The 8397-nt window shown below is 45.9% G+C and overlaps 1 long non-coding RNA gene across 1 annotated transcript; it reads right to left on the bottom strand.

Annotated features, from left to right (window-relative positions):
• Positions 1 to 247: 247 nt before the first annotated feature.
• Positions 248 to 2832, bottom strand: LOC311582828. The gene is made up of 3 exons (XR_014774261.1): positions 2707 to 2832; positions 1164 to 1255; positions 248 to 535 (listed from the first exon to the last, which is right to left on the bottom strand). It is a non-coding gene; the product is annotated as an uncharacterized lncRNA (long non-coding RNA).
• Positions 2833 to 8397: the final 5565 nt, after the last annotated feature.

The raw sequence follows: 8397 nt of genomic DNA, 5'->3' as shown, positions 1-8397 counted from the left end.
CTGCACATCAAGGCCTTAGGGGAGGGGCTAGACAATGTAGGTGAGTAGTGATGAGGGCACCATAGAGAAATATATCATCCATCTCTGTCCTGCCCATAATCCCTCACCCACTGCCTATAAGCCTGTCATACTCATTTGTTCCCCTAGTGAGTTGTGGTAGATTCATAGCTTGACTTGTCTCTGGGACCTTAAGAGATAAGAGGTAGTTTGATGATTAAAAATAAGATGCCAGGCAACAGATATTATATTACATGAGGTTTATTAAATGAGCATGGGGAGAGAAGGAAAGGGGAGAGGGGTGCCCCAGAAAGAGACAGAGACAGAGGAAGAGAGAGGTAGCTAAGAGAGTAAAGGGGGGGGGTAAGAGGGAAAAAAGGGAGAGAGGGGTGAGAGGGGGGGTAAAAGAAAGAGTGGTAGGTGAGTTTGTCCTTTTATATCAGCTTGGGTAGGGCCACGCCCAGTGGCAGGTAGGCAATGGCATCACAGGTAGGCAGACTGTAGCAGAATCCTCACAGGTAGATGGTGTTGATGGCTCCTGTAGGGAAGGGATTTGACCGGCACTGGCTCATTGCTGTTTTAAAATATATGGAAGCATTGTGATCTCTTAGTTGGCAACCTTCACAGTAAATGTCCGTCATGCTGAGACCCTTGCTTCTTCCCTCTCTGAGTAATGGGCCCTTCCCCCATCCCAAGAGTGCTTTGTCCTTCTGCACACATCATGCCAGCTGCCAGCTTCCTGGACCTTCCAGGAACCCTGTCTCCACTTCCCATCTTGCCACTGAGCACCAGGATTACAGATGTGTACAGCTGCACCCGGCATCATACGGGTTCTCTCAGCCCTCTGTGTTGTTACTACAGTATTTAAGGTCCACGTTGGGCTCTGGCAGCCATGACAAACTAGGCTTGGTCACTTTTACTCAACATTCACAATAAAGAGACGTGCAACAGAGAGAGACTGCGTTGAGGATGAAAGAACTACGTTCAGTGTAATCTCATTGAGAAGAGAACAGATAGAGAACGCCAGTGATGCAACCCTACTCCCTCCAAAGTCCATCTTCAAGTACTAACATAAGGGTTAGGATTTTTGTCTCACTATATTATAGCCTTGGCTGACCTGGAACCAAATAAGTAGACCAGGCTGGCCTTGAACTCACGGAGCTCACCTGCCTCTTCCTCTCCAGTGCTGCAGGCATGTGAGGATGCTTCTTTCAGCAACCGATGAAAGGGCAAACGCGTCTGCAGAATGTCTTTGCTCCTGTCAGAATAGTTACAACTGATCATCAAAGGACCAAGCATGCCCACTCCATAAAACCAAAACCCAAACCGAACAGAACTCCACAAAGAGCCCCTTCTCTTAGAATCATCCACAGAAGGCAGAGGGACCAGCTGCTGCTTCTCTCTCGGAGTCCAGGAAACTCTAACAGGTAGCTCTTTTGTGACACCATGGCTACAGCCATCAGAGTCTCAGCCTCCACCAAGCAGTTATTATAGGCAGAGAGTAATGCACAAAAACGCAAATAGAAACAGCTGCATAAAGTTGGAGTAATCAGCAAGTATTCTCCATGGGGGCCACCAAAACCACTTACATACAGTATTGCTAATTCTCTTTTGGGGCCACCAAAGTAGCAGACATATAATACTATGCATTGCCTGCTCAAGTTACACCTCAAACTTGAAGATGCTAAAAGGACCAAATCTAAAGATCAGTGTGGAAATGAAACTATTGAGAAGCGAATGTGTTGGTTGGTTTTAACCGTTACCCTGACACAGCTAGAAACACCAGACAAAGGGAAGGGGACAGACAACCCAGGTCAGATTGACATGTCTTGGGGGGATTGTTTTCGTTGTTAATCAAGGGATTAAAGACCATTTAATGTTTCTGAGCCCTCAACTGTGTAAGAAAAAAGAAAGATGATGAGAATTTAGACCCCTCTGGTGTGACTTTAGTTGCCTGGTCTGTTGATTGATTTTCTTTTTCCCAGCGTAGGAGCTTTTTTTTGTTTTGTTTTGTTTTGTTTTGGTTTTGGTTTTGGTTTTGGTTTTTTGAGACAAGGTTTCTCTGTGTAGCCTTGGCTGTCCTGGACTCCCTTTGTAGACCAGGCTGGACTCGAACTCACAGCGATCCGCCTACCTCTGCCTCCCGAGTGCTGGGATTAAAAGCGTGCGCCACCACACCCGGCACCAGCGTAGGAGCTTTTATCACTCCCCAGGCAGCACAGGTCACACATTACCCTCCCATTGCATCAGGTAGATACACAGAGGGAAAGGGGCCATTAAAGAGAGAGCAGTAGAGTCCAAACCGTGATGCCCACTCATCCTTCCTCCCTGAAGCTCTACCTGTTCACTAGCTGAGACAAATAAAGAGGGTTAGCATCCCCTGCAGCACGGAGGACCTGCTACCTAGGAAGGCGTCGCTGATTTAGGCTGTCAGTGGCCACTTCTGACAGGTGCTCTTGATCATTGGTAAAAATGAGGAAAATTACAAGCTCTCTCACAGCTAACCAGTTGGAGACTATGTTCCTTAAGAGCAACCAATGCAGCCGCTGTGCTAGTGAAGTGCCACATCACACCTGGGAAAGTGGTGTTCCCACAGTTTAAGAGAGAGAAAGTAAAACAAATAGTTTAAAGAAAATGGCTCATCAAAGCAACACAGTTAGCAGGAGGGCACTAAGGCACCCTCTTCCCTAGCTGGCAGCTGGTACCTACTTGTCTCAGAGTGCTGAAGTTGAAAAGTCTGTCTGTTCCATGATCAGAAAAGGAGGCAGCCTCAAGTCCCAGGATGGCCATTAGGTCAGGGTTTGTATCCTCAGCCAATGGGGTGGGGAATTTGGGAAGGAGGCTCTGCTAGGAGGGCGTGAGGACTTTAATTCTCTGGAGTACCAGCCTTGGGGTGGGGGTGGGGGGGCGACACAGACGAGGGCAGGAATTTCTCATGATAAGGCATCTCAAAAACCAACATCTTGTGACAAATGTGTATGCAGCCATATTTTCCCCCTTTTTCTCTACACAGGCATCCTATCCATTTCTGCAGAGTCAAATAGTACACACTTTTGCTTTCACTAAGCCCTTGGGGTTTTCATTCTAGAGTGAAGATTTTGCTTATCACAGCTGGTGGAGGAGGCAGCCTTATGCCATAGTGAGCAGGCAGAGGTCACAGGACAACTTACAGGGTAATGTTTTCCTTCTCCTCACTTTTGTGGGTTCTATGTCATGTCCCAGCCAGCGGGAAAAATCGAATCAGGGTTCACCTGAAAGAGGGAATGGGGATTGAAAGTAGGATACAGAGATGCGAGAAATAACGAATCAAGTCAGGAAATTTCTGATCAAGATTCACTTTAGTGCCAACTAGTAAGAATATGAGCAAGGTCAATAGGTTCTATTCTAATCTCACTCACCCTAGCCCCCGGGCAAGAATACAATAGCCTAAATCGCTCCCTGTAGAACTTCCTAGTTCTCTGGGTAGTTCCTTGTAAGAACTTCCTTGATCTTCTAGGTGGTTCCAAGTTGGGACCTCCCTACTTCTTTCAAAGGTAAATAGTCCAAGGACAGCCTAGAACACAAGACCTCTTGAGGTCAGCAACTCGAAGGTCACAGCATGCAGCCTAAGCACGGGATTTCTGACATGGCAGAATTTAGCATGGCTCCCCACAGTTCTGGGGACTCAAGCTAGGTGGTAAGTGCCTGTTACATCATGGACCCCTAATAACAGGATTTTTTTTTGCTTGTTTGCTTGTTTTGTTTTTGATACAGGGTTTCTCTGTGTGACTATAGATTCTTAACAGCCACTTTGCATCTCCTTCAGGTGTGAAACAAAGCCATTAAGTACATTTTTGCTTCGAAGCTTGTGGTGCAGTCAATAGAGGCAGCTATAGTGATGTATTATCCGCACCCCCACCCCTCTTGGTGTCATTCAGGGCAAAGTGAGGGGAAGAGGTGAGTCTGACCTGTAAGACCCCCAGCACGGTGGTCTTAACGTGGAGACCCCCACCAAGAACCAGCGAGACCAAGGTTTCGGTTGCAACACGCAAGAGGCTTTATTGTAGGGGGACGGGTACCCGGGCGTCTCAGTCTCTGGAGAGGCTGGCGCGCCGAGTGAAGGGGAGGAGACCCTTTTATAGGGTGGAAAGCAGGAAGCAGGGTTACAGAAGCGAGAGGCATAATTACAGGGTTTTGATTGGCTAATTTGATGCGGCTAGATTTAGCTCTGGTCAGGGCTTTTGGAATCAGGAAACGGTTGGGCTATTTTTACCAGTAGCTTACTCACAGATCATACATCCTGTTGCCCCAGGGCAGTTTCCCATACATCCTGTTGCCCCAGGGCAGTTTCCTAGAACCGTTTGTGCAGGCCTTGTGAAATGGTGGGTGACCACGAGTCTTGGACATCTGCGAGCCTTGGGACATGGTGGTATTTTTCCAGTCTGACTGGGCCTTTCAGGTGACCTCCCTGAACTATTGTACAGCCTTACAAAATAGCATTACACAAGCCTTAAACTATTTGACTAAACAACATTTAGAAATGGGGTCTTTCAGACCCACTTTGATTAACTAATCTAGAACTGAATTATTTGGTTTGCCCCTTCCACTTTAAAGGAATCTTCCAGGGGAAATGTCACAGAGCAACTCTGGCAACTGATCTTGGTTGTCAACTAACTTGCAGGGGAAGACTGAAGAATTGCCTCCATCGGATTGGCCTATGGGCACATCCTTGGAGCATATTCTTAATTGCTAATTGATGTGGGAGGTGCAGCCTACTGTGGGTGGCACTATCCCTAGGTAGTCAGGCTGAATAGCAAAGCAAACTGAGCAAGCCAAGGGGAACTAGCCAGGATGCAGCATTCCTCCCTTAAGATGCCCTGATTGCCGCTTGCTGGGAGCAACAGGAAATAAGCCCCTTCCTCTTCCCAAGCTGCTTCTGGTCTTGGTGTTTATCACAGCAACAGAAAACAAAAGTATTTATCTCTTTTAAAGAAGAAAAATGTAACACTCATAATAATAATAACAACCAAAACAAACTAGCTCAAGCTCTGAGCCAGTTAGCTGCTCAATCCACATTTCAAAGAGGAAATTGGGACAACCTCAAGGAACTGCCCCCCAAGCTGCTGGGGATTTGCATGAGAAAGGCCTACAGGGCCTCTTCCCCCATCTCTGAGATGCTAGACTCTCACCATTCCTAAAACACTCTTTGCCCAGGCAGCCTTTTCTCTACTCTAAAACTTTTCACCTCCAAACAAGTCATCGTATCCCAATAAGGCTGAGCTCATCCCCTCATACAAAGGCTGGGCAAGGCAGCCCAGTAGGGAAAAAAATGGCCCAAAAGAAGGCCAAAGAGTCAAAGACAGCCCCCACTCCCACTGTTAGGTGTCCCACAAGAACACCAAACTACGCAAACATAACATACATGCAGGGGGCCTAGGTCAGACCCATACAGGCTCGCTGATTGTCGGTTCAGTCTTTGTGAGCCCCTATGAACCCAGGTTAGTTGATTCTGTGGGTCGTTTCCTTTCCATCCAAGCATGTCTGATATGGGCTCCCTCTCATGGTAGGAGTTCCAGGTTGAACCATCCATTTGTTGGACACTCCCACAGTGTCTGCTGTGTCACCACACATCTTGAAGATGGGACAAACTGTAGGTCAAAGGTTTTGTGGCTGGGTTCCTGTCCCAGTCTCTCCCTCCACTGGAAGCCTTGCTTGGTTGAAGAAGATGGATAATCCAATGACTAGGAATTTTCACTAGGGTCACCCTCATAGAGTCCTGGGAGTTTCCATTGTACAAGGTTTCCATCTCACCCCTGAAATGCTTCCCCCCACACACACCAATTCCAGTCATCTCTCCTAGTACTCACTCCCCCTGTTACCCCCACTGTTCTTCCCCGTTCCCATTGCCATCCATCCCCAGTCCACCCACAAGATCTATTCTATTTCCTGTTCCCAGAGAGAGCCCCGCCCCCGCCCTTGTTACTTAGCCTCTCTGGGTCTGTAGACTGTAGCCTAATTTTTTTAGCTTTATAGCTAATATCCACTTATAAGTGAGTACGTACCATGTTTCTCTTCCTGAGCCCAGTTTTTAATCTTCTATTACATAGTCTTCTGTTATCTCCCATTATATGGCCTTCTGTACGTGTTGTTGACATGAAGCCTAAAGCAGGTAACTTAAAACAGGTTTAAAATAAGCTTTGTTTACTTCATTTAATATAGAATAATATTCAAAACCAGATATATTTTAAAAAACTGATTATGAAAATATGAATTCCTTGACTGCTGCTGTACTCCAAAATTAAAAGTGACTAAATCTGACTCCTGCTAAGGATGCCATTGTGAGCCTGTTGCTTCCAGGCCAACACACTCTGACTGGTAGGAGATGGTGCCTAGAGACAGGGACCAGGACAGGTTCAATCACAAGCCTCTTCCTGTGTTGGGGCATATGGTTCCCTCCAACTCTGCCTCCTCCCTCGGATCGCTTCATTCCTCCTGATTCTTTCCATATTTCTAGTTTTTGTAATTTTCACTACCTTTAAATGGTTTACTTAGTGCACTTCACCCTATGCACAAATATTCCACGTAAGCTTTTCCAATGGCCCTCACCCTGAAGCAGCTCCTTACGTTACCTTTAAAAAAAAAAAGATTGATTTATTTCTCTACTGTGTACACAGTATTCTGCCTGCATGCCAGATCTCATTATAGATGGTTGTGAGCCACCATGTGTTTGCTGGGAATTGAACCCAGCACCTCTGAATGAGCAGACAGTGCTCTTAACCTCTGAGCCATCTTTCCAGTATCCTGACACATCCAGACCTGACCTCAAAGCCAATAGCCCCTTCCTTTGTTGCTCTGAAGCTCCCTGCTGCTTCTGCTACTCCTGGTGCCATAACTCTGACAATGGGACTAGCCACTGTCACCCTAAATCAACTCTTTGCCCACTTCCTCTCACAAGCCCACTCTGTCTCTCCTGCCTTCACCCTCCCTCAACCTTCCTGGGAAGTCTCTCAATTATTTTTCAAAAGTCTCTTCGGGAATGCAGGACAGCAGCTGATCAAGTTAAAACTCCTGTTTAGTGTCTACAGGACCTGCAGAAGGAACCTGCCTCCACCTCATGCTTAAAAGCCTCTTATTGTAAAGACAAACTAGATCCATTCCTGAGTATGATTAATCTCGATTCTCAAGGGCAAGTTCTTCCCCAGCACCATGCCTGCCTGGGGGCCACCATGCTCCCCACCATGTTGATAATGGACTTTACCTCTGAAACCGCCAGCAAAGGCCCAGTCAATTTGCTTTCTTTTGTAAGAGATGACTTGGTTATGGTGTCTCTTCACAGCAACAGAACACTGCCTAAGCCTGGAATGTAGTTATTCACTGAATTGATCTTGAAAGAGTAAAATACTAGGTGCATAGAAATGTTACCTGCAGCTGGGGTCTAGGTCAGATGTTTCCAGGTTCTTGGCTTCTTACCCAAAGAATTGAAAAGAAGGAATCACAAGGATTTGAAAGGCCAGGAAATTGGCTTTGTTTGAAACAGCAGGACGATAGTGATTACGGAAGGATCAGGTGCCAAGATCCGCAGTAGACGACCTGAGTGAGTTCTCACGGTACCCCATTATCGTTTGGGGTTTCATGAAATTCAAAAGGAGGAGTTTGGCTACTCAGAGACATAGACCACCTTTCAGAGGCCTGTGTGCATTGCCCGATGTAAAGGCGAGTGGTAGTCCAAAGTTGCTGTGCTCATTGTCAGAAAGGGTGCATGAGCTCACAATGGGTGAAGGAGCCACCAAGTTCATTGTGAGTGCGTGCGCATGTGTGTGTGTGTGTGTGTGTATATATAACTAGTGAGTGAGAGTGAATCTCCACATACAATCACCAAATACATGGGTAAACAGATAAAAACTGTGAGAGCTAAGCATTCCAGGAATAGGTCAAGGGAAGAATACACATTTACTTATCTTTTACTGGGCAAAACTGTATGCTCAAAATTCAATCATAGGAAACAGCAGACAAGCTGAAATTGAGGGAATTTTGTATAAGATAATTAAGGAACTTTCTGGAAACATGGAGGCTGTAGAGTTAAAAGACTAATTTAGGAAACATTTCTTTATTTAGCAGTCCAGTAAGTCATAACAACTAAATAAAGATTATGCTTGATTCCTGACTGTATCCTGAGACAAGTAGATAAAGATGAGTAGGAGAGACTATTTACACAAACACACACACACACACACACATACACACAGAGGGGTGGGGGAGGGAGAATAAATAAACTTGCAAATCAGTGGAAAATGTCTTTGTCCTAAAAGAGAACATTTTAATTTTAAAGGCACTCAGAAGTAAAATAACCTACCTCCAAGTATGCATCAAACATTCAATAAGCTAAAAAGTATTATGCCGTTGAAGTTAAATGCTTCAGGG

Source organism: Acomys minous, assembly GCF_964271855.1.
Source record: "Acomys minous genome assembly, chromosome: 14".
NCBI lineage: Eukaryota > Metazoa > Chordata > Mammalia > Rodentia > Muridae > Acomys > Acomys minous.
The sequence above is the reverse complement of the archived record's forward strand: the minus strand, read 5'-3'. Positions and strand labels throughout refer to the sequence as shown.